Source organism: Oryctolagus cuniculus, chromosome 18 (assembly GCF_051225735.1).
Source record: "Oryctolagus cuniculus isolate XC-2025 breed Fujian yellow rabbit chromosome 18, ASM5122573v1, whole genome shotgun sequence".
Lineage (NCBI taxonomy): Eukaryota > Metazoa > Chordata > Mammalia > Lagomorpha > Leporidae > Oryctolagus > Oryctolagus cuniculus.
The window spans coordinates 54940344-54962502 of NC_142884.1; the positions used below are offsets into that span (position 1 = coordinate 54940344).

The 22159-nt window shown below is 39.5% G+C and overlaps 1 protein-coding gene across 9 annotated transcripts in view; it reads right to left on the reverse strand.

Annotated features, from left to right (window-relative positions):
- The window catches only part of CDH8 (cadherin 8), a 418197-nt gene that overhangs the window by 117774 nt on the left and 278264 nt on the right, over positions 1–22159 (reverse strand). The window lies entirely within an intron of this gene.

Consider the following 22159-nt stretch of genomic DNA (forward strand, 5'->3'; position numbering starts at 1 on the left):
AATATGTTATCTCAGCCGGTGCCACAGCTCACTAGGCTAATCCTCCGCCTTGCGGCGCCGGCACACACCGGGTTCTAGTCCCGGTCGGGGGCCGGATTCTGTCCCGGTTGCCCCTCTTCCAGGCCAGCTCTCTGCTGTGGCCAGGGAGTGCAGTGCAGGATGGCCCAAGTGCTTGGGCCCTGCACCCCATGGGAGACCAGGATAAGTACCTGGCTCCTGCCTTCGGATCAGTGCGGTGCACCGGCCGCAGCGGCCATTGGAGGGTGAACCAACGGCAAAGGAAGACCTTTCTCTCTGTCTCTCTCTCTCTCTCACTGTCCACTCTGTCAAAAAAAAAATGTTATCTCAAGAACTAAAAAACAAGAAAGAAAGGCAAAAAGTAGGAGAGAGAGAGAGGGGAAAGAAGGGAATATCATTATGTTCTTAGAATCATATCTAAAAAGCACACCGACTCTGTTAAAAACTAATTAAAATTAAATAAAAAATTTTTAAAAGGAGATGAGAGAAAAAGAGTAAATTCGAGGTTATTGTGTTTTCAAAAAAGTCTCAATTTGCATGTCCATAATATATCCACAATTCTTTTCCTCAATGTTCTGTGACACACAAACTCACACGTATCTTATACAACACTGATTGTCCTATAACATTTCATATAACACAGTCAGGGTGCTTTCAGAAGTTTATTGGACAATAAAGTTAAAAGAAGTTGATTCTGGTGCCCCAAAGTTTGAAACACATGCACAGTTTTTTCATAATATGTATTTTCCATGAGCTTATTGAGCACTCCTGATGTGTGTAAATGTATGTGTGTGTATAATTTAAAATTAATTCTGATACTTTTGAAAGGAAGGTTTTATACCTGTCTTTCTGATACGGCTTCGGTGATATTTGATCAGGCAAAGCAAAGCATAGATATCTATAACAGGAATAATTCCCACCCTCAGTGTTCCAACACTAATATAGCACGGGTATTTCAAAGTAACTTTTTTCCAACACATAAATGGAGAGTATTCTTACAGTGTTAATGATCCTATTGTTTCATTCAGGAGCAAGGTGAACATTTAGAGGCATACTCAAAAGGCATTTCCAAGAAGTTCTGATTTTTAAAATCTCTGATGTTAAAGTCTAATTCTGGTACATGTGCCATAGTTTTTGCCTACGGGAAAGGGGAATTCATCTATATGATCCTTTTGGTTCTAAGAAATCCTTACAGCTAATGATCTCTCTTATGGGAGGCAAAGATTATAAAAGTTGGCTGGATATTAGGCTCACTGGGGAAACTTCCAGAATACAGATGCATGGGTCCCACACTATAATAAGTAAGAGTCATGTGGTGAGAACCTAGCTCTAGCAACCTTTAAAAACTCCTTATTGGGCCGGCGCCATGTTTCACTAGGCTAATCCTCCACCTGCCGCAACGGCACCCCGGGGTTCTAGTCCCCGTTGGGGCACCGGATTCTGTTCAGGTTGCTCCTCTTCTAGTCCAGCTCTCTGCTGTGGCCCAGGAGTGCAGTGGAGGATGGCCCAGGGGCTTGGGTCCTGCACCTGCATGGGAGACCAGGAGGAAGCACCTGGCTCCTGGCTTCGGATTGGCGCAGTGTGCCAGCCACAGTGTGCTGTCTGTAGCGGCCACTTGGGGGGTGAACCAACAGAAAAAGGAAGACTTTTCTCTCTCTCTCTCTCACTGTCTAACTCTGCCTGTGAAAAAAAATTAAATTAAAAAAGCTCTTTATTGGTTATACACTGTATGGTACAACATTCTTGAAATGACAAAATTACAGAAATTGAGGATATAGTAGTGTTTGCCAGGGATTAGGAATGGCAGTCTGTCTTTGAGGGAGGTTTGGGTAGGAGATTCTTATCATGGTATGACTATTCTATATTTGCCTAACATGATGAATACATAAATTTATACACGTGATGGGATTGCACAGAACTAACACAAACTCGCAATGAGTGCAGGTAAAAGAGGGGATAATGAAGAAGTTGGATAGATTCTATTGATGGGAGTGTCCTGGTTGCAACGCTGAACTGTACTTTTGTAAGACATCAACATTAGAAGAAACTAAATAAAGGGTACACAGGAATTCTGTGTGTTAATGTATAACACTAGAACTTACACAATTATCTAAAAAATTAAATTCTTATTTAAAAAAAAAACCATCCTGGTGATTAACATCTTCCTAAATATAAAAAGCCAAATACAGTTCTCAGAAGTATTAATGGGAGTTTCTAGATAGGAGAGGAACTAGATCGCATCAGTGGTTTGCAACTAGTGGTCCACACTGCATTATGAACATCACTTGGAACCTTACTGAAATGCAGATTCTCAGGTTTGAAGAAAGCCAAGTAATCTGCCCATCAGTAATCCTCACAGGTAAGTGTAGAGCATGCTGAGTAGCACTGGCCTAGAGTTTTGTTTTGTGGTAACTATTGTTACTACATTGTATAATATGTGTTGCGTATGAAGCAAATCTGGTTATTTAAAGTTAGTCCCTGAGTAGCAACATAGGCATTACCTGAAATCTTCTTAGAATTGCATAATCTTGAATGAGCATTGTGGTTCAGTCTTTAAGCCACCGCTTGGGATATATGCCTTTGATATTAGAATGCTAGTTTGAGTCCCAGCTCCTCTGCTCCTTTTTTTTTTTGAAAGCTTTTATTTAATAAATATAAATTTCATAGGTATAACTTTTGGAATATAGTGGTTCTTACCTCCCATAACCACCCTCCCACCCCGACTCCCATCCTCCCTCCTATTCCCTCTCCCATATCATTCTTCATTAAGATTCGTTTTCCATTATCTTTATATACAGAAGATCAACTCTATACTAAGTAAATATTTCAACAGTTTGCACCCTCACAGACACACAAAGTATAAAGTACAGTTTAAAGACTAGTTTTATTGTTAATTCTCATAGTACAACTCATTAAGGACAGAAATCTTACATGGGGAGCAAGTGCACAGTGACTCCTGTTGCTGATTTAACAATTGACACTCTTATTTATGACATCAGTGATCATCTGAGGCTCTTGTTATTAGTTGCCAAGGCTATGGAAGCCTTTTGTGTCCACAAACTCCATCAGTATACAGACAGAGCCATAAAAAAGGTGGAAGTTCTCTCCTCCCTTCAGAGAAAGGTACCTCCTTTTTTGATGGCCCTTTCTTTCCACTGGGATCTCACTCACAGAGATCTTTCATGTAGGTCATTTTTTGCCACAGTATCTTGGCTTCCCATGCCTGAAATGCTCTCATGCGCTTTTTAGCCAGATCTGAATGCCTTAAGGGCTGATTCTGAGGCCAGAGTGCTGTTCAGGGCGTTTGTCATTCTATGAGTCTGCTGTGTGGCCTGCTTCCCATGTTGGATCATTCTCTTCTTTTTAATTCTATGTATTGTTATTAGCTCCTCCACTTCTGATCCACCTTCCAGTTGATAATGGCCCCAGTACTTCAGTTCCTGACATCCAGGTGGAGTCCTTGGCTCCTGGTCTTGGTCTGGCCCAGCCCTAGCTGTTGTACTGTCGCTCCCCCTCTTCGTGGAGGAATGACACTAAACCCTGCCTAGGCTTCATATCCGAGTCACGGCACCATTATGTCGCTCCCCCTCTTCGTGGAGGAGCAACACAGGACCCTGCGCTGTTCTTTCGTCTGCTCGGCCCTCCCCGGGTTTGCTGCTGGTTCTTCCCGGGTTGGCTACTATCCCTTCCACCTCCGTGGAAGGGCAGTTCCCCCTGGCCACATTCCCCACTTCCGCAGGGGAGTGGCACACCGCCGGCCGGCTCTTCTCGGGGGCTGCACAGGTGTTCCTTCAGCTAGATGTTCCCCTTAGATGTTCCCCATAGATGTTCCTGCTGCATGCCGTCTCTCTCCTCCTTTATAGTCCTCCTCCGCCAATCCTAACTCGGCTGCCCACACGCCGAGTACGCTGCTCTCCTCCAATCAGGAGTAGGTCCTACAGTTTATTGGTTGACCTGGAGGCAGCTGCGTAGAAGCTGTTTTCTCCTCTCCCAGCGCCATATTGTGGGAGAGCAGATGCATAGAATAAGTCTTAATTCCAGTAACTCAGTCCAGTCCGGATTGCTCCCCACATTGTACATTTTACAAAATAAACTAGGATGGAAGATCTCTCTCTCTCTCTCTCTCTCTCTCTGTACCTCTCTCCCTTCCTCTCTCCCTCTCTATGTGTGTGTGTACTTCTGTCTCTGTCACTCTTCTCTTATTTCAAATAAATGAATAAATAAATCTTTGAGAAAAAGAAATGTAGAATCTGTACTCCTGACTTGGGGAATTCGGTCTGTATTTTAACAAGATCCCCATATAATTCAGGAGCACATAATGCATAAGAATCAGGGCCTTGGCATATTTGTTAAACAACAGTTATATGCGTTGGATCAAAATATAACTGTGGTTCTAATAAGTGATAGCCTTTGGGTATAAACTTTCTGTTTGGACAGTGATGTCAGACATGTTGCTCTAGATCATGTTTCCTAAGTAGCTCACTGAGGACGTGAACTTACATAGGACATAAAAGGACAACAAAAAAGATCCTTCTGGTCTGGAACACTCCAGAGCTTCCTGTTCATGAGTGCTCGCAGAGCTGTCCTATCTTGCTTCCTGCATCTGGACAGCTCCTATAGGCCAGTTCTGGTTTCCAACCATTTACAACAGGGAATGTCATGAGCTGCGTACACTCACACCAGGTCAGAACAGATATCATTATTCACTCAGACAGCTCTGCTCTACTACTCTCTAAACACGAAGCTCTAACAGGAACCTCAAATCTACCACTCCAGGATTTTTTGGCTTCAGGACAGCAGAGTGTTTGCGTGTTCCCCTCCACCTCCTCCCCAAGGCACCCCATCAATCCTTCCATGTGAATCACAAGGCACAAACTCCAAGTCTACAGAGTGCACATTAGCTGTAAAATAATACTGTTGGGAGTTAGAGTTGAAAAGGAAATCTCTGATTTTCCCTGACTGGATTTTCTGCATATTTATCTTTCAAACTTCAATTCTGTGGAAGTGTGCAGGCAGAACCAAGTGTTATCTGAATGAACAACTGACAGCGTAAAAAATCATTTACCATTTTTATGTCTAGGATTTAACTTCAGAAAAAAATAGCAAAAATCACATTGAGTAGATGGTTTGGGGATTTCACGGGGAGGGGTAGTATTTTTTTAATCCTGTTGCCGAATAAGTAGGGAGGCAAAATTGGAAAATGCTTCAAAGCTGCAAGAGAACAAATTTGGATTCTGTATATTTCATAGATTCTTAAAAGTGCAATGATAAATAAGGTTATCTCTGTAACCACAAAACAAATGGCTAATGAAGGCAGGTAAACCTTCATTAATAATATTAACAGCAACAACTAATACTGTTGAACACGATGTTGTAGTTTATCTGGCAGGTTCTAGATATTCAAAGATTAATTATTTATGGTGAGCAATATGTAAGAATTGAGTGAACTGACAGGACTACTATAATTACTTGACAATTTCAATATGACAGGCATTGTGTAAGGTGCTAGATACAGCTTCTTTTCTATTTTTAGAATTTTTACTATTTATTTTATTTATTTGAGAGTCAGCAATACAGGGACAGAAAGAGAGACAGTTATCTCCTATTTGCTGGTTTACTCCCCAAATATCCCCAGTGGCCTGGTTTGGACCAGGCCAAAGCCAGCAGCTAAAATCTTAATTGGGGTTTCCAATATGGGTGGCAGGGACCCAACTACTTGGGTTTTTACCTGCTGCCTTCTTGGATGTGCAATTAGAATAAGCTAAAATCAGGAGCAGAGCCCAGACTCTAATGCAGCCACTCTATTCTGAGTCTGACGTCCCAAGCAGTATCTTAACTGCTACCAAATACCTACACTGACTTCTGTACTTCAGATCATGGGACATCTTTCTGATGCTGCTATTATTCACATTTCACATAAATAGAAAACTTAAGCCCAGAAAGTGCCCTCCTCATCACCACACAGCAAGTAGTAGCAAGTAACTGGCTCAGACAAGACTCCAACAAAAGTCTATCTGCCCAAATCTTCATGATTTAATGAAAGTAGTGGAAAGGGAATAGAAAAGAAGGGGTGAGGAGGAATTAGCAGAGAAAAGAGTGGATTTTAGACTCACATCAAAGAGTTCTTCCTAACTTCAATGTCTCCCTTCACGTTCTCCCACAGATGACTTAAAACTTGCTAAGCTAAGCTTATCTTTGGAAAAGGCTAATCATTATGATCTATATGAACTTCTCAGTACCCAAATCCAATTACTTATGCAACATGGAAACCATTATACATTTACATAAGTGTGCCAGATTAATGTTTTGTCTCAGCACTGAAGTATACGAGCGACTCTCAGTTACCACTCTGCTTTATCATGGACTATTGGAGGAAAAACTACAAGAAATAAACACACAAGAGATATAAAAGAGATATAAAAGGTGGCATGATGTGCTAAAAGAAAAAAAAACATAATTAGTTCTCACTTCTCGGGGGTCCATTTTAATGTAGAGAAACAACTTTTCTCTATACTTTCTCTCAGGATATAAATACAGATGTAGATCTATTGAGACATAGATATACTGATATCCCATCATGCTAAAATTTTAGAAAATAATTTCCCTGCAATATTTCAGAATTAAATAGCTAACATTTGTAAAGTGTCTGAAGTAACACTACAACTGCAGATGTGGGCTGGTTTGGTCAAGGTTCTGACTGGAATCTTAGGGAAACGATTTTCCATCTCATTTTATCTTATTTTCTACACTTGAAAAATGGGTTTAATAATATCTGCCCTTTATATACATCAGAGAGATGCTGCAAAGATTAATGAAATGCGTGTAAAGATCTGGATAAATTATCATCACCATTATACTATTGAATTCTTGAAATAAAGTTTCCAGTAGAAAGATAGTCCCTCAACATTAGTAAATAAGGCAGACATGAGAATGTAATGATAATATATGTTTAAAAGAGGTCTTTGTTGTTTAAATCAAGTGCTTAAATAAAATGTTTAAATCTCAAATAGATATGGTAAACTAAAGAGTACTTCTGGGGGGAAAAACAGAGCTTGTTGAAAAATCAAGGGGCTAGCAATGTGGTGCAGCATGTTAAACTGCCACCTGCAATTAGGGCATCCCATATGAGTGCTGGTTTGAGTCCTGGCTGCTCCATTTCTGAGCCAGCTCTCAGCTAATGCACCTGGGAAAGTAGCAGAAGATGGTATGAGTGCTTGGGCCCTTGAAATTCACATGGAGACACATGATAGAGTTCCAGGCTCTTGGCATCAGCATGGTCCAACCCTTTGCAGCCATTTGGGAAGTGAACTAGCAGATGAACATTTTCTCTCTCTCTCTCTCTCTCTCTCTCTTCACTGTGTCTCTGTCTCTCTCTTTTTCTCTGTCTTTCCCTTTCTCTCTGTAACTTTGCACAAATAATATTTTTAAAAGAAGAAAATTGAAAAACCAAGAAAAGTACAGCTTGATACTTAAGTTCTCTACTTCTAATTCCAATATGAGATTATTGTCATTAGATCCATAATTCCAAGGCTTTAATAACTGGAAAAACAGTGTTTGTTTCTCCCAGAATTCATCAGTGTTAGTTGAGATACTTATCAAACCTTTCCCGAAATTTTTGGCTTGGCTGTGTATATGTAAAATCCCAAGGGATGCAACTTTTCCCTTCTGCTTCCAGATGTTTTGGCATTAGATGGTTATAGACATATAATTCTTTTCTCTGTCGGGGCTTTAAGCATAATAGGAAAAGAAGCAACTTTATTATTTTAAAATGTGCAATAGGATTTGAAATTTGTATCTATCTTGACTCAGTACAACAACAAGCCTATATAAATTTATAAAAATTAGTTTCCTTTATTTGAGAAAACCATAGCAGACTATGGGAAAGGAGAAAGTGGTTAGATACACAGCATAGAATCTAAACAAAACTGCAGAGTCATCCTAAATACTTGCCAGGATACAGAAATGCATATGGCCTACTAATAACAAAATGATACAGAGGACATTTTAATTTTATAAGGTACTAGATCACTGACCTTGAAGACAATATGTAACCACTGTACCTTCCAATTTTTATAAAATGAGAAAAACATAATCTATCTATTTTAAAGGCTCTTATCCCAAAACTGTATATAAGAAAATTATGGTTAAAGTTAGTGGTCACTTGTCCGTGCAAGTTACTTATGTTCTGAAGAGGAGCTTCAGGCCAAGATTATTTGGTGTTTTTAAATTTGGGACTAAGGCGTTAAGCAGCCAGTGGCTTTCACTCCTGGGATCCATTTATGTGCTTTGAAGAAAACAATCTGCAGCTAGGTAAGAGTGGACATTCTGTGTGGAGCAAGACAGCAGGCATCTTGCTCCCTTGAAGACAGTGGAAACATGCACATTCTGAATTCTACTTCTTCTATGCAGACACTCCCCAAGGTGGTTACCAGAATGAGTTCTGAAGGATTTGTGCATGTGTGACACTGCTCACACAGTTTCTAGGTAAAATAATCACTCTACAAAACTGATGATGATTTGCAGTGAAACCAGAAGATGCTGTTATTGTCACCATTATCACAGTTTACATTACTAGAATCGATCTGTTGTATGTCTGTTCTTCCAAAATGAATATTAGTTAAGCACAATCTAATTATGAATTCATGAAAAGCCTTAGGGTGGCAAAATGACTTTGCACTGTGTAATGGAATAATCTCGAGGAAACAAGTTAAGCTTTTCAATTTTCAGCTATAGCACCTAAAGTGTAGGATAGAAAACAAAATCCCTAACCTGTTTCATATGGTTGTTTTGATGCTTCCCTGTAGTAAACAAAAAAAAAAAAAGAATCCGTTCACAAAATACAATAGTATAATTGAAATGTAAGGAATTCCTGTTGGTAGCAGAAAAGAAATTTGCAGGCATCTCAATTCTATGACTACATTTTTTGAAATGTCATTCATGTTGCTAGGTTTACTGAGATTGGCAGATTTGTCCTAAGTTTGGCAGGAACTGAAAATTTAGCCCATCCTCACATTGCTGATAATGAATGTTGCTTTGGCACAGGCATGTCTTAGCCAGCTTCTCAGAGGACGGTTAATAATAAAGCTAATTCATTTATTTATAATGAAAAGTAAAATGCCCCCCAATCTTTTGAGTTGTGCTCTATTGGTAAGGCAGAGAGCCTGGCTCCACTGAATATTACTTGTAAAGGTTTCAGAGCTTGAAGACCTGCCCAGTTTTCTCATTCATACAATGCTGATAGCATTCACCACAATATAGGGCGGTTCTGTACAGTACACAGATAACTCTCTTCAACATGATTTGTGCCAAGCACTGAGAAAAGTAGACTCAAGAAATGATGGAATGGTAGCTATTATCCTCATCATTATTACTACTGTTTGTGTCAGTAAATTCTATTGTACCTCTTTGTAAAATTCATTAAATAACCACAAAAAATGGGGGGCCTGGAAAACATTGCATAAAAGCAGTGGCGATCAGATATGTCATTTACAACTTGCAGCTTTACATATTGGTAACCTGCCTGGTTTGAGTGAGTGGGGGAGGGGTGACCAGTTCCTGGAAGAGCACTTCAGGCTTGGTCCATAGACTTTGGCAGTGCCTGCAGTGGTTACCCCATCCTCTCTGTGTGTGACATTCTCAACTGCCTTTGCCTTGCTGAAAGAGGAGTGCAGTGAATTTAGCAGCAGGCAAGTCTTGATCTCATCTGGAAATAATGTTTTCTTCTGAGAAGGTAAACATATGAGACTCTAAAAATGTAAATTATGACCTCAACCTATTTTCTCTGGGGCTACTTTCAGTTTCACTGTGCCTTTAACAACGGCCTACCTTTATTGAGTCCTTATTGTATATATCAAGAATCGTACGAAAGATGTTATATGCACATTTCTTTCAGTGTCCATCCTATACTCTGCATAGAATTAATAATTTTTATCTATGTGATATCCAAAATAAAGTAGCAATATTTTTGACACTACCTCTCAAGCTAATTACCTCAAACTAGTTAAAAGAAATGAATGTCTTCCTAAGGCCACAGTTCTTAAACAATTTGGTCTTGAGACCCTTTGCACATTTAAAAAGTATTGAAAAACTCAAAAAAACATTTGTAATTGGCTTATATCTCTCAATATTTACCTACTGGAAACCAAAACTTTCTTCCCCCTGCCCCCCCCCCAAAAAAAAAACCCAGAATAAATAAGCACATATTCCATTAGTCATTGGGTAATGATTTCAACCCATGCCACATAGCCTCTGGAAAATTCCATCCTCAATTGCACCAGCATGAGATAGAATAAAAACAAATAGTGTCCCCATGCTATTAAAAAATAATTTAGCCTTGGGGCCAGAACTGTGGTATAGTAAACTAATAAGCCTCTGGCTGCTGCTCCAGCATCCCATATGCGCACCAGTTCATGTCCTGGCCACCTATCTTCCAATCCAACTCACTGCTTATGGACTGGGAAGGCAGTGGAAGATGCCCAAGTACTTGAGCCCCTGCACCCATGTGGGAGACCTGGAAGAAGCTCCTGGCTCCTGGCTTCGAATTGGCTCAGTTCCAGCCATTGCTGCCATTTGGGAAGTGAACCAGTAGATGGAAGACCTTCCTCTCTGTCTCTTCCTCTCTCTCTCTGTAACTCTACCTCTCAAATAAATAAATAAAATCTTAAAAAAATAGTTTGGCCTTGCTGAATACCTAAAAGTGTCTCAGAGACTCTAAGGAGTCAATTGTCCTATCTTTATTTGACTAGTCACTATGTTAAATGCATCACACAGTGGTATGGGAATACATCATTATTTACATTCTACAAATGATAAAATTGAGGCGTAGAGGCCGGTGTTGTAGCAGCAGGTTAAGCCACCATCTGCAGTGCCGGGATCCCACATAGGCAGGGTTTGTGTCCGGGCTGCTCCACTTCTGATCCAGCTCCCTGCTAATGTGCCTGGGAAAGCAGTGGAAGTTCGCCCAAGTGCTTGGGCCTCTGCTCCCATGAAAGAGGTCTGGGAGTAGCTCCTGGATCCTGGCTTCAGCCTGGCCCAGCTCAGCTGTTGCAGCTATTTGGACTGTGAACCAGAGAATGGAAGATCTCTCTCTTTCTGACTCTCCCTCTCTATCTGTAACTCTGACTTTCAAATAAATAAAATAAATTTTAAAAAGAAAATAAAACCTGAGGCTTACAAAGAATGAATACCTGGGGCCGGCATTGTGACACAGATTAAACTTCCACATGCGATGCCAGCATCCCATAGAGCACAGGTTCCAGACCCAGATTTAGCTGCTCCACATCCAATCCAGCTCCCTGCTAATGCTCTTGGCAAGGCAGCAGGTGTTGGCCCAAAGACATGGGCCCCTGTACCCACATAGGAGACCCAAAAGAAGCTCCTGGCTCCTGGCTTCCACCTGGTCCAGCCCTGGTGGTTGGGTCCATCAGGTGAATGAATCAGCTGATGGAAGACCTCTCTCCCTGTTTCTACCTCTCTAATTCTGCCTTTCAAGTAAATTAAAAAAAAGATAAAAAGGAAAAAAAAGAAAAAGAATGAATACTTTACTGAACACCATGTGACTTACAGATCTCGTAGTCAGTTCACAATTCTGTATCTTTCTATCCCTAAAACTGAGTTCTTCACTAACATGCCTTTTTGCAGCCATGAAACAGTTATCTAATAAAGATGAAAGAGCTCCCACCGCGGACCAGCTGTGGTCTGGTGGAGAGAGCCCCGTGTCCTGGGAAATGGGCTGCAGCCAGAAAAGTGGCCACTTCTCACCTGACACACGACGCAGGCTCATTGCTCACTGGGAACCTGCAGAATCTGCTTCTGAGTCATGGTTTCCTACATCACAAAGCATTTGTAAGAAGTGGGGGGAAAAAACCATAAAGAAATAAAATAAGAAATTTTAAAAATGAAAATAGGAAGAAAAACAAAAAATAAAAAGAGATGAAGGAAAAGCTAATATCGGTCTCCTTTCACCTACTTACTGAAGTCCAAAGTTATAGTTAAATAGGCCCAAGAACTGAACCTGCATCTCTCAAATGGATTTGTCAGACACACTTCCTACCTTTTCAAACTATATATACATAGTGTAAATAAAATCAATACAAAATAAGTATAGTAAAAATAAAATCTACAGAGTACAAAAAATGTAACATATGAGTGAAATTGGCATTTTGAGATTTGATTACTGTTTATAGCCCTTGTCTCCAATGTTGAGAACAGTGTTTTTTCCTTCTTACTATTTGTTAAATTCTTTACATTGTGGAGGGTTAAGCTTTTGATGATAAAATAAACTGAAAGTGTGTCATTGCAAAATTAAATGAAAGAATAAGAAAGGAACTAAGGAGGTAGAAGCATGGGCAGGCGGGAGGGTAAGGTGGGAACCATCACTCTGCTCCCAAATCTGTATACATGAAATACATGACATTTTTTCATCTTATATAATTTTAAAAATTTAAAAATAAAATAAAAGTCAAAAAAAACCCAGAGATCAAATTATTCATGTGAAAATGACAGTGAGCCAAACTGCATGGCAAGACTACACCGAATAAAATAAATATGCCATTAAATATGAGTTATTTATTTTTTATGATTCTTGCTCCCAATTAGATGATAAGAAATTTGATTCTTAGAAATTTTCTCTGATGTATTTTCTCTAACACAGGGCTTGGCAACCACTAGCATGCTTGAAATTTGTACAAATATGAATATTTTTCAAAGATGGTTTGCTCATCGATCACATGTAATAGCACCAAAGAGTAGAAAATGTTCAGGCTTTGCTATCAAATCTCAGGGATTCAAATCTCACTTTACTGGATCTGTGACCTTTCCATGTTCCCTGACTTCCCTGGGTCATATTTCACACATTTCTAGAACAGTGTTTAGGATATAACCATATCAACACCATTACAAAGACTGAATGAAAGAAGAGCAGTGATTAGCTCTCTGTCTGGAACTAAGTAGCATTTGAAATGCTATTTTTTCTCTCCTTATTGTCATACCTAGATGTTGTACAATTTTATCAGATTTAGATATAACCCACTAAAAAATCACAAGAAAGTAAGCGTGATTATTTACTGCATTTTTGAATCCATGACACTTCCCCTGGCACTATGTTATGACCCCTATCATACTCAAAGAACTCTGAGCTCTCCAGCCGCTTTGTAACTCAAGGCACACTGTGGGCATCCATTTAAACTAGGCCTTTCCTGTTCATCTACAGATTGATGATCCCTTGTCTGAAATGCTTGGGTTCAATAATGTTTCACGTTTCAAATGTTTTAGGATATTGGAATATTTGCATATACATAATGAGATATCTTGGGGATGGGACTCAAGTCTAAATACAAAATTCATTTGCTTTGTATGCTTCTTCAACACATAGCCTGAAGGTAATTTTAAACAATATTTTTAATAATTTTGTGTGTGAATAAAAGTTTCATGATGTGGTGTCATGTCAGTGCTCAAACAGTTTCAGATTTTGGAGTATTTAAGAATTGTAATTTTCAGATTACGGACACTAAACCTATACTATGTATTCCAAAATATCGGGTCAAGAGATTTGTTGGAAATAAGTTACATAGAACAGAGTCTGCCCTCTGAGTAAAACAAGCCAAGATCTACAGGCCCTCCTTTTCCACAAAATCCCCCAGCCCCCTGCACGTGTCTGTATTGTTATCCCCTGTGCCTATAGCAATCATTGTTTTTCTTCTTCGCTTGTGCAGTGGAGCATCTAGCTTGACTGAAAGGCATTGGAGAAAGCATCACACCAAACCCCTTTTTTGTATTATCCTAGGTTCTTTCAATGTTTTCTGCTTCCTCCAGTTAGACAACTTAACTGTAGCCCAAATGTTGCCTCCTCCACTACAGAAGCTCCACATCCAGGTCAGGAACTGGGTTTTCAACCACCTGTGCCTCTCGTGCCAGTAAAGGTATGCAGAAATGTGTTCAACTCACCAACGTTTTGTGTTGCCATACCACAACTATTCAATACACCTAATTTCTGGTTTACTTCAACTGACGTCAATCATTTTCAGATGGACTACCAGGGACCAAAGCAATCTTCCAGAGAACAAAACTCAAATAAAGATATTTAATTCTGCACTTCTTATTTTGGAATGGGAGAGGGAGCAGGAGATGGGAGGAGTGTGGGTGGGAGGGAAGTTATGGGAGGGAAAAAGCCATTGTAATCCATAAACTGTACTTTGGAAAATTATATTTACTAAATATAATTTTTTAAAAAAGTTTAAAAAAAGAAAAAAAAAGATCTATTTCTATGCCAGAACCCATTTGTAGAATATATAACTGTCTCCTAAAATCCATGTCTAACGAATCAGTTATAACAGATATCCAGATATTTTCATATTTATTTTAGGTATCAGTCAGCCGGAGAAGTCACCTGACGTTCTGTCTTAGATGTGTTTTATATCTTTACTTAAATAAACAAATATAGGTTTCTAAGGTATTCTGTAGAATCCAGTCTTTCAAACTACTACACAAATATATTGGAATTGTGAAAAACAGTTTACCAGAAAATCAAATGCTGGCTCAGGATGTTTATTTTTATATCTGTAGATACTTAAAAATGAACCAGTAAAGGAATTTGTAAACTGTGCCTACCACATAATCTCATGGCAAATAGTATTTAAAAGCCTGCTTTCCTCTAAGAAATAACAATTTTTCCAAGTAGAAAGTTTCTTTACAGTACATTTACATTTGTTTGTTTTTGTTAAACAAATAGTTAAATAAAGTTAGGGCAAAAAGATTCTAAAAAGTAAATGTCCCTTAAACATCATGTTCAGAACAATCTACTTGAAGGAGCTGCTTGATGAGGACATGCCATTACCATCATTAAGAGCAGTGCTTGTAGACTTGTTTACAGTTCAGGTTACACCATGTTGTACACACATACATATGTGTATATATTTTCTATGTCAACAAAATTAGTTTAAGCTTCCTAAAACTAAAAGTGTAGTTTCACTTTAAATGATAAAAACACAAACTAGACATATCAAAAAACTGTTTATATTCAAATAGCTAAGTGTTAATGGAACCTACATTAGAATCCTTATTTGCCTGAATGTAAGGTCTATGGTTTTTCTCTCTATCCGTGTTATCTACAATTTTATTCTACATCTCCCTTTGCCAGCCTATTGTTAAGTATTTGTTGTTATATTATGGCAACAGGAGTGTGGAACAGACTTCAGCATTATTTTGGCTTATTTCAGTAGGTAGCTGCTCATTTAGACTTTAGCCTACTTTAAAACTTGGGAACCAAAGGCTCCTAAAAAGCCAACTCTCTATGGAATGCAGTCCACAGATACAAATCTTACCTTCCTTACTCCCATCAGAACCCCCACCTCACTGCACATCATTCAGTTCCTTCAGTGAGATGGAAGTCTACACATGATATTCCATTGTGATCCCAACTCTTTCATGAATAGCTGAAGGAAGGCTGTAAACTCTTAAACTCTGAAAATTATGGGTCAACCTAACTCTTGAATTGGAGTCATCTTGCGCCTTAATAGCAACCGGGCTATCGGAAGAGGATAGATGTTGCATGTTCAGACATTGGCCTCAAGAGTCAGAGAAACCTGGGGTGGGTTCCAAACTCAGCTGTCTAAATGTAGTGAGATGTAAATTTGGCCTATTAGCTTTATTAGATGAATGAACTGATGGGACTGTCTCATGGAGCTTTGGTGAGAATTAAGCATGATAAAGGGCAGAAACGGTTAGAACACTGCCTAGAACATAATAAGCAGCAAGAGTTTTAATGGTACCTCATCACCAAGACATACAATCTCCAGCAGATCTTGCTTTTCTTTCCTCATTAGTTTTAACCAGATGACCAGATGATGGTTTCTGTCCACTTAAACACCATCTCTGCTGTAGCTTTTGTTTTATTCTGGATTAAGGCTGCAGAGATGACAGCAATGCTTCTCAAAACACGGTCCCTAGTACAACAGTTCCAGTCTCATACGGGAACTTGTTAAAGATACAAATTCTTGCCCCAGCAGTTTACGCTTTAGCAAAACCCTCCAGGTGATTCTGATGCACCATGAAGGTTAAGAAACATCAGACTGTAGCCATGTTCTTCCCTTTTCTATACACCATTTCTTGGTTTCTCTACTCTATCTGTAACATATCCTTCTCCTAAACCTGAATGTTAATATTCTGGGCTCTATGTTTGATTTATTTCAATGCATTTGTTGAGCCTCTCTAATACAGAGTATAAAATAATTTCCTTGATCTGCTCTCCAAAGGCAATCATAATTGGCTTCACTTAACTTTTCGTCTATATTTACCGCCTGCCCCTGATTTTCTCATCTTTAGAAGATATTATAAGCTCCTCTCTTCTTGATCAAGGAATTTTCTAATTGCAAAATGCATCCCTGATAAAAGATGACTTCTTCTTCAAGATTCTGATAATAAAGAAAGATACCTCCCACAAAGGATCTTTCCAGAAGACACTGTCCTCATTCAGTGCAGAAATCTCACTCTACTTCCATTACAAGCTATTTTTGTAAATGCTATGCTAGATTTTCAAATGCATGCCTCTACTCATTTGCACCACACTTAAATTTCAAAAAGGAGTTCACTCCACAACTGATAAGCATGTAAGTTAATGCATGAGTTAATCAGCTTGACATTGCCATTCCAGAATATATACATATCTCAAAAAACAGCATGTTGTATTAGATATATGCAAGTCTTGTTTGTAAGTTTAACTAATTTTTAAAGGATCAAAGAGGAAGGAGTCATGTCTTCCTATTTTCCAAGAATTCAACCCTCAACACATAGTCTGTATATATGGAATACTTGCTGAAATGAGCTGAATCCTATCTGCTCTGGTTATGTGTTAATTTGCTGCTCATGAAAGTTTGTATAAATTATTCTCTGATTTCTAGGAGACTGAGATAAAACAGTGCTTGCTTATCAAGGGCTCAACACCATACCAGGCTTGCTGCTCAGTGGGTGTTATTTTCAGTTTTCTTCATTTAAAAAATTCATTTATTATTTATTAGGAAGGCAAAGCAAGAAAGAGATAGAGAGGGAGTAGAGAGAAAGAAGAGGAGGGAGGGAGAGAGAGAAAGAGAAGAGAAATGAGTGCCCATCTGTTGTTTCACTGTCCATATGCCTACAACAGCCATGGTTATACAAGGCTAAAACCAGAAGCCAAGAACTTAATCCAGGTGTCTTGTTTTGCTGGCAGGGACCCAAGTACTTTTTTTAAAAAAAACTTTTATTTAGTAAATATAATTTTCCAAAGTACAGTTTATGGATTACAATGGCTTTCCGCCCCCCATAACTTCCCTCCCGCCCGCAACCCTCCCATCTCCCACTCCCTCTCCCATTCCATTCACATTAAGATTCATTTTCAATTATCTTTATATACAGGAGATCAATTTAGTATATATTAAGTAAAGATTTCATCAGTTTGCACCCACATAGAACATAAAGTGTAAAATACTGCTTGAGTACTAGTTATAGCATTAATTCACATTGGACAACACATTAAGGACAGAGATCCCACATAAGGAGTAAGTACACAGTGACTCCTGTTGTTGACTTAACAATTTGACACTCTTGTTTATGGTGTCAGAAATCTCCCTAGGCTCTAGTCATGAGTTTCCAAGGCTATGGAAGCCTCTTGAGTTCGCTGACTTTGATCTTATTTAGACAAGGTCATAGTCAAAGTAGAAGTTCTCTGCTCCCTTCAGAGAAAGGTACCTCCTTTGATTGCCCATTCTTTCTACTGGGATCTCACTCACAGAGACCTTTCATTTAGTTGTGTTTTTTTTTGTGGTTTTGTTTTTTTTTTTTTTTTTTTTTTTTTTTTTTTTTTTTTTTTTTGCCAGAGTGTCTTGGCTTTCCATGCCTGAAATGCTCTCATGGGCTCTTCAGCCAGATCCGAGTGCCTTAAGGGCTGATTCTGAGGCCAGAGTGCTGTTTAGGACATTTGCCATTCTACGAGTCTGCTGTGTATCCCACTTCCCATGTTGGATCGTTCTCTCCCTTTTTTATTTTATCAATTAGTATTAGCAGACACTAGTCTTGTTTGTGTGATCCCTTTGACTCTTAGACCTATCAGTGTGATCAATTGTGAATTGAAATTGATCACTTGGACTAGTGAGATGGCATTGGTATATGCAATCTTGATGGGATTGTATTGGAATCCCCTGGCACATTTCTAACTCCACCAGGGACCCAAGTACTTTAACCATCACATATTATTTCCCAGGGTAAATATTTACAGGAACCTGGGTTGAAACAGAGCCAGGGATCAACTCCAGGCACTCTGGAACAGGATATGGGTATCCTAAGCAGTGGCTTTATCTGTTCTTCTACAAAGTCCACCCTAGTCTCTTCTTTTCTCTAGCTAATTTTAATTCCTCAAGGATTGAAATGGCATCCATAAAGAGAGCAGACCTGACACATCATTGTTACTCCTCTTCAGTCACATGGGAAGTGAGATGATCAATTTTGGATGTCAATTGGACAGGTTTAAGAAATGAACAGAGACCTAGAAAAGCATTCTTGAAGTTGGGGAATGAAGAGATGAATGAACTAGGTGGGCAAGATCTGCCCTAAATGTGGATGACCACTATCAATTGCCTGAGGAGCTGGAGAGAATAGTCTAGTTAGGATCCACTGGACAGCTGCCAGGCTTGCTGGCCTTTGGATCATAGGACTTCTATTTGTAACATCCTAAATGGAACTCAGGAAATTGTCTGGAACTGAGCACTACACCTTCCACTTCCCTTGTTCTGAGATCACCATACTGAACCAAGTCACTAACAGGTATCCTAGGGTCTCCTGCCTGCAGATGAGCTGCCATGGGCCTTATCAGCTACCATAATCATGTGAGCTGACCCCCTAGTAAATCCTCTTTCATATAACTAGATACATATCCAATGACTCTGTCTTTCTATAGAACCCTGACTAACACAGGAGGCGATCCCCTGTCCTAAAGGTGTTCTGGGGGTCAGAAATTATCAGCAATATAAGTAAGAGCATGTAATAACTGATGCCCACCACCCCAAATGAAATGGAAGCCCAGTTATCACAGTCTAAATTTCCACCACCTGGCTAAAGGACCCCTTGACCCAGCTCTGAAATGGCTGGTTGGTTGGGGTAGATAAAGATAAACAGGCACTTATTTTTAGCCCCTGTCTCTAAGCTTTGGATTAGGGATTCCTGTAATCAGAAAACGTGCTGCATTTTCATTCCTTTGGCTTTGCAGCTTTGTAACCTGCTTCTACTTGTTCAATAGAGATCAGATTAAATGATAAATGGGTTTGTTGGGTAATGAAGTGTGGGCAGGCATTATTCAGGATTTGCCTCAAGGCCCTCCAAAGGAAAGAGAAATAAAGATTCCTAGATCAGAAGCCTTCCTCCTTAGGGAAAGAGATGGGGGACCTGAGGCTCCTCTCTGCCAGCACCTTTCTCATGGTCTCTGACTCCCAAGATTGGTTAATATTCTAAAGGAATCTGTCTCTGGGAGCACAGTCAATGCCCCACAATTTTCATACAAGGGGAGCAGAGGCGTTCCTGCCCTTTGTGTCTCAGCTTCACTCAGGAAAGCATGGCTTTAAAAAAATGCAGAAAGCCCTAGTGTATGTATGCCTGTCTGTCTGATATTTTTAATGAAGAGCTGAGTGGGGTGTATTAAAACAAAGATCCTTTTCACCAATCAATTAATAGTGTCTGTTTGGAATCAGAATTCATCAGGGTACTCCCTAGTGGTGTTAATGCCTTATTTCCTTTATTCATTCATTCATTTAGTAAATATTTATTGGAAGCCCCTAGCACTGGGCTGGGCCTCCAGGAAAAAACAGTGATCAATTATAAAACAATAATAAAACACTTCATGAGAGCAGGGACCTTATCTACTTATTCCCTTAAAATGTAGTTTCAAAACCAAACCAAATACGTGTATATTATTATTATCCTTGATCAGTCACTTGAAGGAAAAGAACACTTACATAACTAAGTGAGAACTTATAATAAGGGAATATGCTCTAGCCATAGGTATCAGGAAAGAATAATAATAGCCAACACTTACATTAGCACTTGTGTACTTGAAGTTATTTTAAGCATGCTAAATGCATTAGTAGATTTAACATGAGTTAATGGGGCCTGACATTATGGCATAGTGGGTTAAGCCACCACCTGCAGTGCCAACATCCCATATGGTCACTGCTTCAAAACCCAGCTGCTCTACTTCTGAACCAGCTCCCTGATAATGCACCTGGGAAAGCAGCAGAGATGGCCCAAGTGCTTCAGTCTCTGACCCACGTGGGAGACCTGGAAGATGTTTCTAGCTCCTGGTTTCAGCCTGGCACAGCCCTGTCCCTGGTAGCCATTGGGGAGTGAATCAGTGGATGGGTGATCTCTCTTGCTCTCTGCACCTCCCTCTCTTTCTGCAACACTGCCTTTCAATAAATAAAAATAAATCTTTAAAAATGAGTTAATGCAAGTTGCTAGGTAAGCTGAGAATCATATGAATTCATAGTTTCCTAATTGATAGATGTTAGAAATACAGTGCCTACTCCTTATTCTCAAGTAAATAAGGTGTTGTTGCAAAGGATTATGAGTATGCATTCACTATCCTGAGAAGATTCTAGGAGAAAGGCAAGAAAACATTTGTAAGTGAAAGATCAATATCTCTAATTGGTCCCCCATATTGGGATTTGGCATCTAAGTCCAAAGTAAAATACTAACAGAATGTCCATATCATTTCCAACTCTCCCATCAAAAGGTGACATTTATTTCTTTTACCTTTGATTTTATTCTTGGTAATGTAACCAGTTTTTGTCAAGGGAACATTAGCAAAATTGATAAAAATAGAAACTTGGAAAGTGCTTGCTTTCTGGGGCCCAGTTTTTGCTTTCTTTTAACCTTGAAGGCACCACTGAAGAAGCGAAGCTACCCTACTGCAGGATGAGAGACCATGCAGAGCTAACTGTGCCAGCTAAGGTGCTCCAGATTAGCCAAGCCATTTGTACATTTTATTCAGGCTAATATGTAGATCCTTTAGTTCCATACAAACCATCAGCCGACCAAAAGACTGGCAAAACCAGTTTAAACTGAACTTTCTACCTTGCAGAACCAGGAGAAACACATGCATTATTTTAAGCCACTCACTAAGTATTTCTTTGGTTTACCATGCAACAGAAGTGAACCAATACATATCAGATTATCCAATGACTATTTTGAGTCCTTTTCTCTGTAAGCCCAAGCAGTTAGATAACCAGGAATGATAAACACAATATATAGATAAGTAGTTACATGATAGGAGCATGAAGCAGGCACTAGGCTTGGTCTGGAAGAGGAGAGAGAGGAAGACAGAAGAAGAGACAAGAAGGGGATGAGATAGAAAAGAGAAAGAATATTATCGAATCTTTACTGTATGCCTGGCTCTGTTTTATGCACTTTACCTACGGTGTCTCACTTGAGTCTCGTTACAAACTTCACATATTGCACCTGATGTTTCAAGAGATCATTTAACTTTCAAGTTGCACAAGAAGCATATGTGGGATCCAATATTTTGGCTGGGACAATTTGTCTTTGGAGTTTATGTCCTTAACTAATAACCTCCACTGCTTACTGATGGTTATAGCAATGTCTATGACCATGGTGTTTGGTGAGAAGAAAACTTTTAAAGTTTGCCAACTTAGCCAGCATGCTTAAATCTGACAGAGGAAAGAAGACCCTCCTATCAGATCCATATCAGCAGGGAAAATGATGCCCCTCAAATAATATGAATGTGATACTCCTTGAACAAACTCATAATTTGGTAGGTGCTCAGAATGAAATTGACTGGTTTTGCTTTGTCACTTTTTCTTAAAAACATTTATTTGTTATTTGAAAGGCAGAGTTACAGAGAAGAGGAAGAGATGTGGGGGGAGGGAAGGAGAGAGAGAGAAAGAAGGGGGGAGCTGACTGATTTTCTATCCACTGGATCACTCCTCCAAATGGTAGCAATGGCCAGGGCTGGGCCAAGCTGAAACAAGGAGCCAGGAGCTTCTTCTGAGTCTCCCACGTGGGTGGCAGGGGCCATTTGGTGCTTGGGTGCTTGGGCCATTTGTCTGCTTTTCTAGGAATCCAGTAGGGAGCTGGATCAGAAGTGGAGCAGCCGGAACAAAAACTG